This window comes from Alosa sapidissima, chromosome 1 (assembly GCF_018492685.1).
Source record: "Alosa sapidissima isolate fAloSap1 chromosome 1, fAloSap1.pri, whole genome shotgun sequence".
Lineage (NCBI taxonomy): Eukaryota > Metazoa > Chordata > Actinopteri > Clupeiformes > Clupeidae > Alosa > Alosa sapidissima.
The window spans coordinates 9,700,263-9,710,407 of record NC_055957.1 but is presented as its reverse complement, the minus strand read 5'-3'; positions in this window follow the sequence as shown (position 1 = coordinate 9,710,407).

The window sequence follows — 10,145 nt, the reverse complement described above, 5'->3', positions numbered from 1 at the left end:
TATTGTATGTTTATTTGTAAGATCAAAAGATAGACAGAATGTGAGAGAGAAAGAGAGAGGGAGAGAAAGATACTGAGAGAGAGACTGAGAGACACAGAGAGAGAGAGAGAGAGAGAGAGAGCACATTGGAAAAGGAGAGCTCATCTTTTTAAAGGTTGGGATATGGAGAAGGTGTACCATGGGATATTTAAGTGATGATCTCAAAGTGACATCCTCTTATAAACGAACCAGGATTGATATCAATTCGTCTGCTGGCAGAGATAATCTTATAATTTGGCATAAATACTGATTTAACCCAAAAATGCTAGATGTATGTGTACAGTGTGTACCTATACCACACATGCTTTATATGGAGATTAGACCTCTTGCAGCCTGTAATTCAATCTCTTGCCCATTGTCCCATGCATGAAATCAATCTTTCTCCAATTTGGCATTCTCCCCCAGGCTTTCTGTGAGCGTGGGCGTGTGCTAGCGTGTGTGTATGTGTGTGTTTGTGTGCGTGTGTGCACGTTTGTGTGCGTGCGTGTGACTGTTTTTGTGAGTATGTGAGACTATGTTGAGTATGGAAGAGAACACAGTCTTTGACTGTGGTGCCTTGCTTCAATGTAAATCAAAAATCGCCACAAAACATGGATGGCAATTTCAGTGGCCCTACAATGCTGCAGACTATTAGCTTACATTTAATCATCACATTCTTTCCTCTTTTATTTCAAGCCTGGATTGACCTATAATATAATCTAGACTCGAAAAGCATGGCCAAACATAGTGAGACTATCTAATCTTATAAACTGGTGTTAATGGCTGAAGTATTAATTGTTTCAGGGATGTTTTCATGAATATTTAATTGTGACAAGCGAAGTGTTTCTGTGTTTGCATTGGCCATCACTTGATGCATATTGGACCCATCTATGTTGAAGTCCATTAGGGCATTTTTTTGTCGTGTTGTTGCATTGATAGAGTTTCTTGACCATTGATGGAAAGCATTGTGGTACCCAGCTCACAGCACAGCCTGTTGTACACACTTATGAAAGCGCCAGAAGCCTTAATGTGGAAGTTTTCTCTATATCTCCAACAATGTGTGAAAAGTAAAAAAATTAGCTAAGTGACATCGTCATATTTACACATATAACTCCTTAGGGGGGAGGGGGTAACGTTTTTAAATGTTAAAGAAGTGTTGTAAGATTTGTATGAATAAATTTTTGTAAACAACACAAACTCTAATGGATGTCTAATCTTTGAAACACAACACTTTAGATGTCTGTATCTTTATGTACAAAGATGTATGAAGATTGGTGATCTTAAAAGTACAATTAAATCAGAACCAAGAACTGACTGACAGAGTTTAATGTAAATGCACAATTTGAATTGAAAGAGTCTTGCATACAGATGGTTCACAGATATTTATTTTCAGAAGACCAGTTTAGTATATGTTAGGTATTTCGATATTTGATCCTACATACATACAAACAAACATACATGCATACGTACAAAGACATAAAGAACAACGTCTCAAGCTTTCTCAGCATATAATGCATGCAGACTCAGTTGTCAGTTCAGAGACAAAGATAATGGCATTGCATTGCACATCACATTAAAATAAAAAAAAACATGTCAAAGTCATAATATAGGTCATGTGGGAAAATTAACATTCTAAATATGAGAAAGATAAACAAAGTTTCAACATTTACTAATATAGAAATATAATTATTATAGTTGGAGCATCCTGAGAGAGCATCACAACATGACTGACTTACAAGATGGTGTTTATTAGATAATATGTAAATAGGACAATTGAATGGGAATAGGTGGAGATGCAATGGCCTAGCCAGACATGGACCAGAGGCTGTAACAGATTTGAGTCCATGTGTTGACAGCTTTAACTTCTACAGCACCCAAAGCAACTCAAAAGCCTGGCATATCCTGTCTTTAAAAGCATCGCTTTTACTGTCTGGTCTACAATAATCCCTTTTGGTCTCATTCCAATGGTTGGAATTAACTTGGGTATTCCTTAAAATAGTTACTTCTTTGATATACTATGTGCTTAGACACATGTGCCAAGATTCCTGTGTGATATGCAAAGTGTTTCCTTGATCCATTCATGAAACAGAAATAGATAGGAAGTGCTACTATTTAAAAAACACTGGCTTCCAGCAGTAGGCCTACTACTGCACACCTCACCACTGAACACCAGCTGTCTGTCAGGCCTACCTTCCAAGGGTAGATAAAGTGACACAGATAAAGGGACAGCTGCAAAGAATTTGGACTGTGTGGTAGAATGAGAACAAGTCTCAATATTGTTTCATTTGCCTCCGCAAATGAATGGACCCTTTAGTTCAGGGACATTCTTAACCAGGATCGTGTTGTTGAAATGATTTCTCCCATTGCTGTACCTACCTGTGTCCATGGACACGGATACACACACACACACACACACACACACACACACACAAAGCTTTAGATGAGGCTGTGAGACAACAAAGCAGACCAATAGTCGTGTAGAGCGTAACGCTTGAGGCACGCAGCTTCCCAGATTAGAGGTAATGAACTCAAATTGAGCTTCCTGCAGTCACACTCCTAACGCAATGAGTTGGGAAATGAGCAGTCTCCTCATGCAGGTCTTTACCGAGGTCACACCAAAGCTCTCTCTCTCTCTCTCTCTCTCTCTCTCTCTCTCTCTCTCTCTCCTTCCCCTTTCCTGTGTGCCTTGCCACCCCCTGCCCCCTTTCCCCCTCTCCCCCCTCTTGCTATTTCTCTCTCTCACTCTCTCTCTATCTACTTTCCCTTCTCCCTCCCTTGTTTTTCCATTGGTGAGCCTCCCCCAGGGATAGGTCTATCTTTGCAGCCCTGGAGGATGTGTGGTCAAGATGGAGTAGGGAAGCTCGACGTGTTTATCGTCTGTGTTGGGGAAAAAGCACTCTCCCACTCCGGCTCAAATTGGCCTTTGATAACTTTTACACACTTAGTCTTGCAAATGGAGGCCCGGAGGGACGAGCAAATGGCTATTCTTATGCTGTTAGACAGGCAGGGCCAACCTCGAGTTAAAAAAAAACAAAAACTTAAGATGCACATTAAGCAGTGGATGCTCCCCAGATGGCTGGTGCTGTGGAGAGATGTGGACCTACGGGGAAGAGGAAGGAGAAATCTGCTGGATGTCAAAAACAAACATTCCTACGGGGAGGCTTTCACACACAGCACAGGGAGATGCCCCCAATGGGGCGGGGCGGGGCGGGGCGGGGCGGGGGGGGGGGGGGGTAAATGAGGGAGGGGGCTGCTGTCAAGGCTGCCTCTTGTAAAAACACACACAATTTGGATCAATCCCAAGGCAGCTCCAGTCGAGTACCCTCTCAGTCACAATCTCAGTCGGTAAAATCGGGCGGAGGTATGGGACCAACCAACACGTCACACTCCCCCAAGCCGACATCCCTCACAAATAGTACGCCTGTGTGCCACAGTGGCCACTTGCTTGTGCGTCCTGCCCGGTGCGTTAAGGGGGAGGGGGAGTGGGAGTGGCTGCGGCCCTGAGGGAGCTGAGGCCGGTGGGTGTGGCGGTGGCCACAGCTCCATTAGTCTGATCAGATCCTGAGGCCTGAGCCGGTGCCAGAGCCTGCCTCCCCGAGCCTAACCCAATCAGGGTAGTGTTGCCGAGCAACAGGCCACAGAGGAACACGCGTGTACATGAAAGCATAGGGTGTGTGTGTTTTGAGACTATGTGCACCTATGTTTAGTGATGAATATGTGCACCTATGCTTAGACGCTGCAGGAGAATTCATCCTCCAGTCAGCATTCAGTTTTCAGAGTAAAAGAGGAGAATGGAACAGAGAGAAAAAAAATAGTTCCATTCATCACGCTGATGCTCCAACTGACAGAACAAAGGTGGGTAACAGCATGGGGAGGCTAAAGCCAAGTGACTTGTCTGGAGAGCCACACAGGGCAGCAGGGATGAGACTTTATCTTCCCGATGCTGTCAGCTAGACTGCTAGTCTCTTTCCCGTCGGGGTCAAGGCAGATTTCCTCCACTGACTACTGACCGCCTGATCTCCATATCATGGGCACAGTTGTCAAGTTCTGCCCCCATCTACATTTTATAAACTGACTGGGAATATAATCAAGTTCAATCAATCTCACAAAAAAGCAACAATGCTTCTTGCATTTTGCACTGCCTTCAGTTCAGTAGATTGCACCTAACTGTCTGTTGGTGGGTAGCCCTGTGGCTATGTTTAGTTGCTATTCATCTCAGTCCCGCATTTATTTGCATGTGCTCTGCTGCCATTGCCACCCCCCCCCCCCCCCCCCCCACACACACACACACACACACACAAGCTCTCATCTTTGGCTTGTCAGCTGACAATTGCATCCAAAAGGCACATAGACAGAGTTATGATTGACGAAGCTGACATCCTATCAGAGCTGCCTCATACATAACAGATATATTTGGCATATTGTTTCTTGGACACTCCCTATTGCTCACAAAGGAAAAGAAGAGAAATGTTTAAATGTGTGAACCTGATGGTGAACCTGATGATCAACATTCAATCAACAAAGAAATGATAATAAAAAAAAAAAACTAGTTTTATCCTACGCAGAATATATCACACACATAACACACACACACACACACACACACACACGGAACATCAACCAGAAATACAATCTATTCTATTCTAATGTAAATCTATTACTTTTCCTCCTACATTGGATTACATACTGACTGTATTCTATTCAGAAGATTTGTTATTCTTTCAGAACAATGGCATTTGGTAGAATCCCTTCTCTTTATATACCCCACACTGGTAGCCTCCATTTTAGCAGCTCATAAGTTGTGCGCGTGCAAGTGTTTAATCATCAAACTAACCCCCCTCGCTCCCACCTGATCCCCCTGGAAGAGACCGGCTGGAGGGGCTGCCAGGCTCAAGGCAGAGGGGGGAGGCACATGCTACTTCTCCAGGGAATTCCAAACAAACAACACAATATTTGTACCCCCCTCCTCCACCTTTGTGTTGGTGTAAAAATGAAATCTCTCTCTCTCTCGTTTAACCACCATGTACATCTGCCTCTATGTGTGTGTGTGTGTGTGTGTGTGTGTGTGTGTGTGTGTGTGTGTGTGTGTGTGTGTGTGTGTGTGTGTGTATGTTTGTGTGTGTGTTTGTGTGTATGAGCAGGAACACCTAGGGGAAGTAATTTGCAGACACAGGAGTATGTCAAAGGTAGCCCGGTGTCCTTTGGTTACTAAGCAGGGGGGAAGGGTTTGGTGTTGTTATGTGTGTGTGTGTGTGTGTGTGTGTGTGTGTGTGTGTGTGTTGTGTTGGTTGTTTCTGAGAAACATCTAGTCCCTGATGGTTCATTCACAAAGTTGGCATAGTGGTGCTCTGTGCTGGAGGATATACAGGTGCTTTGTGTATGTGTGTGTGTGTGTGTGTGTGGTGTGTGTGTGTGTGTGTGTGTGTGTGGCAGTGGCAATCTCAGAAGTATACTTGGAGGGGTCAGACCATTGTGTAAAAATAATGCACTCCAGCAAGATCAAGCGATTCACAGAGACACTGTCCGTGACGCAACATCTCCTTTCTGGCCATAAATCATTCAGTGGCACTGGCTAAAAGCCCCGGGGTGGCTGGTAGCGGGGGAGGAGAGGTGAGGTGGAGTCGGGTGGGGAAGGGTGGGGGAGGAGAGGTGAGGTGGAGTCGGGTGGGGAAGGTGCGGGGGAGGAGAGGTGAGGTGGAGTCGGGTGGGGAAGGTGCGGGGGAGGAGAGGTGAGGTGGAGTCGAGTGGGGAAGGTGCGGGGGAGGAGAGGTGAGGTGGAGTCGGGTGGCTGGTAGCGGGGGAGGAGAGGTGAGGTGGAGTCGGGTGGGGAAGGGTGGGGTTATGGAGTGGGTGGGATTGGGGGGGATCCAGACTAACAGCTGATGGGGAGGGCCACAGATAGGAAGGGGCTGGGCAGGGCTGTTGGGGGTGGGGGGGGGCTTCCTCCTCCAGATCTCTGCTGAGAGTCCATGTCCGTCACGAATGCTGTCACTCGGCCGGGCAGGCAGGAAGCCGACTATAACCCACAGTCCTCTTCTCCAGGGGCCCGACGTCAACACACACTTCGGCTGCTGGCCGGATGTCAAATGTGAGAAGCCAGAACACACAGGGTTCTCTCTCTCTCTCTCTCTGTCTGTCTGTCTCTCGCCCTCTCTCTCTCTCTCTGCCTGCGCCTAACCGATTAGCCTCTCACAGAGGCACTTAACCTGTAGTGGGTAAACCCTGTGATCATGAAACTGGGTCAATAATAGAGGAGTACATTTCATGCAATATCTCTCTCTCTCTTTCTCTCTCTCTTTCTCTATCTCATAGGCATCTCTCTCTCTCTCTCTTTCTCTCTCTCTCTCTCTCTCTCTATCTCTCTTTCTCTATCTCATAGGCATGGACATCAGAAGGGTGTGTTTTTTTTGTGTTCATATCAACAAGCACGGAGCAATGGAAACACATTGTCTGGAAAGAGAATGCTGCTCTTTGTGACATCCCCGGGTCAATCGGGAGGAGGGGAGGGAGGGCGCAAGTTCAAGTTAATATTTGTATCATGGCAGAGTAGGCTGCTCTGGTGAGCATCACCATGAATACTAAAGGGGCATCAGGACTGCCCTGCACAGCCCTTTTCCTGCACCGACACCCCCAACCCCCCTCACACACACACACACACACACACACACACACACACACACACACACACACACACACACACACACTCCCGAGAGCCGGAGACATCTGCTCATGCGCCATGCGGGGCTCACAGGGCTGCTGTCCGTGGTGCTGATGGCTGCCAGCTCCTCCTCTGGTGTTAATGACTGTGGGCCTCTCAGCCTGGGAGGGGCCGGCAAGGGACCTGGCTGTTCATGGCCATGAGGTAAGCGCTAATGAACCAAGCTTGGATCAGCAGTCTTACTCTGAAGCAGATATGGCAGACTTTGGACCTGGCTGTTTTGCTCCTGGATTAATTGCCATTATTTTATGGGGGGGGGGGGGGGGGTACAATTAGGGTACAAGTTTTAGAGTGGTGGCCCAAATCATATCTCCAGAGTCTCCATGGTCAGTGAATATTTGTGCCACATCTTGTCTCAAACAAGGATTTTAAACAGGTCTTCAAGAAATAAAAACTTTTCCTGGTAACATTGTAGAGATAATGATAAAATCACAATTCTTATTTTTTTTTCTGATTTATTTAGGGAGTTTTAGATGTAGCTACAAATATGACAACATTCATATAAACAGTGGACTGACAGACACCATGGAAGCAACATCATATAAAACCTTGATAGCGTAAAAAACAGCTGACTGACAGAGGCAAATAGATGCTATCCATCTCTCTGTCTCCGAGACAGATTTGAGGTTGATTTCCTTTACCTGCTGACATGGGGAGTTTATGAAGTACACATTTCAGTCATCTCCTCACAAATGTTCAATCCTGCCCCCCCCCGCCCCCCCCCCCCCCAGCTCCACAGAGCCGTGTTTCACAGGAAGACAGATCCTCCTCGTTTTCTGCTCAACACTCTCAAAGATCAAAAACATATTTTTCTTCCTTCGCCAAGATGTATCTAGCACCAGGGCTCTTCCTCAACAAAAGCTTGTCATCCGGCTGTGACAAACGTAAGCAGCACGGCAGGTGGGCACCCAAAGACAAAGATACCCAACCAATCTGGGATCCTGGTGCTTCAGGAGGCTGGAAGCGTGTTTACATCATTATGGCAGTAATGTTTTTAGTTTGCGATAGGAGGTAAAAACATGCAGATTTTTATCGAGTTGCTCACAAATGGGAATTGCAAAGTCGCTGTATACTCCTCCTGGACAAAATGACTGCCACAGAAAAGTTTATGGAGAACATTTCCTTTCCGTTTGAACTTAATAAATCTGCATTTGTGTTCAGGGCTTCTGTCCTATTTAAAACATCTTCAATAAACAGCTTCTTAGCGAGATACTGAGGAATAGGACACCTACAGCCACACTGAATAGACATGAGCACCACTCTTTTGATAATGTCCTTTGGCACCATTTCCAGGAGAAGCAGTGTCCATCTACAGCCTGATGCCTCACCGTGGTCCTGGGAATAAAGAGCAGTCCCAGGAGTGTGGCCATGGCCCCATTCCTGAATGTAAGCCCATAGAGAAGAAAGACACCAACTATACCCCCATCATGAGTGTGTCTCAGCTGCCAACGGGTCAGAAGTAAAGTGTACTGCTATACTTGTGATGTGTGAGAAATAACATAATATCTCATCATGAGATATGAATTGAATTTCCCCTTGGGGATTGATAAAGTATCTATCTATCTATCTATCTATCTATCTATCTATCTATTTATGTCTCCTCAGCCTTAACAAACACACAAACAAAGACATGGCACATTTATGCCTGGCAAATCATATGTTTAGAAGGTGTATGTGTTACAGTAGTTGAGCTTGTAACAATCTTTACCTTCAAATCACAGATACCACTGTTCATATTTTGGACAGGCCACATGCAGTATCTCCCTTTAGGAATATAGTTATTCCATCCTACTGTAATTTACATTTGTCATTGTTTTGACACAACATGAAATGCTGTGTTGTGTTTTGGTGCAATAACATATAGATAAGCAGACACCATAATTCCCAAAGGACCATTTTTACTACAGTAATATGGCCATGTTTACAGTAATATGACCCTGCATGTTAATAATAGTAGTGAATAATCTAGAAGTATGACAGAAAAAAGAACAGCAAAAGACAAGTGAATGACAAAAGATAAATTGGAAAGAAAGATGCTGTAGGTGTGAGAAACAGATAGAGAGACGTGAGAGAGAGAGAGAGAAAGAGAGAGAGTTAGGTGGTAATGAGATAGAGACAGAGATTGATAGAGAGAGAAAGGAAGAGAGACTGCAGAAAAGCAAGACTGAGGGTACACGAATCACTGGGTGGTGGGAAGCAGCCACAGTGAGAGTCTCCTCATTCACACTCAGGAAATGCAGACAGCTCTCGCCCTCCTGGGGCCAGGAGCTTGTGGTGGCACAGGGACACATCTCGGCCTGCCTACCCGCCCACCCCTCCTCTCAGTGGGTCTCAAGCTCCAGCTTTGTGTCTCTACACGTCTGACGGAAATGTGACAGGGCTTTCCTATCATTCCCACATTCATACCAGTGGAAGTGACTCATCCACATGTTAGATTTAGAAAAAGAGACTGCGAGACAGACAGATAGAGAGAGAGAGAAAGAGAGAGAGGGGGGGGGCAGACACACCGGAGACAGATCAAAAACTGTGCTAATCCACAGAGGGCATTAACGCAAAGTTATGAATGGAAGATTATGGACAGATTTACCTGACAGCAACCTCTGTATATTGTTATATATCACTGCGGACGTGGTGGAGAACGGTAACGTCACTGACTGATAATCGGTCAACCCGGGGTCAACTCCCTCACCTGCCGTTACGAGTCTGTGTCACTTTGGATAAACACGTCTGCTAAATATCAGTCAACTTTAACCTTTAACTTTGGTGCCTGTAGGGGAAAATGTCATGATTGAAAAAGACATGACCTCTTCCAACACACTGGTGAAGTCTGCAGCGAATTCAAGTATTTCCCTCACGTCTGTGCTGAGGCCCTGAATGCTGTGAACACCGAGTGAATACCTCAGACGCAGCGTGACTGCCAGTTAATCCCATCTATCGAGAGCCACTGCTGTCAGTCAGTCAGTCAGCTACCAAAGGGAAGAATGTGAACATTAGCCATCCTGCCACAGCAGAGCCATGCCTCTGGGCCACAGCGCTGTTGTGACAGTCATTGAAAGCATATCATACTTTTTGTGAATGGGCGGCCAAGTGCCAACACAGTCATTGCTGAGAGAGCCTCTGCACTTCATGGAGCGATGGTTGCTATGCAGGCACGGCTCATAAAACGATCTTATTTATTTCACATTACCTTGCAACAGCATCACTCATATGAGGAATTTTAAATAATATGATATGAGGAGTATACAGCTATCACACAAAGCACAGAAACAGAACCATTGGTTAAGCTTGAAAATGTTATCTAAAAAGAGTTTTTGCAGAAGTGTTACTAAGGGAGTTCTAGTCAATTATTCAATAGGTCAGACAATTATTTCAAAGATGTAAGTCAGGGAGATACAGTCACAAATCAAAC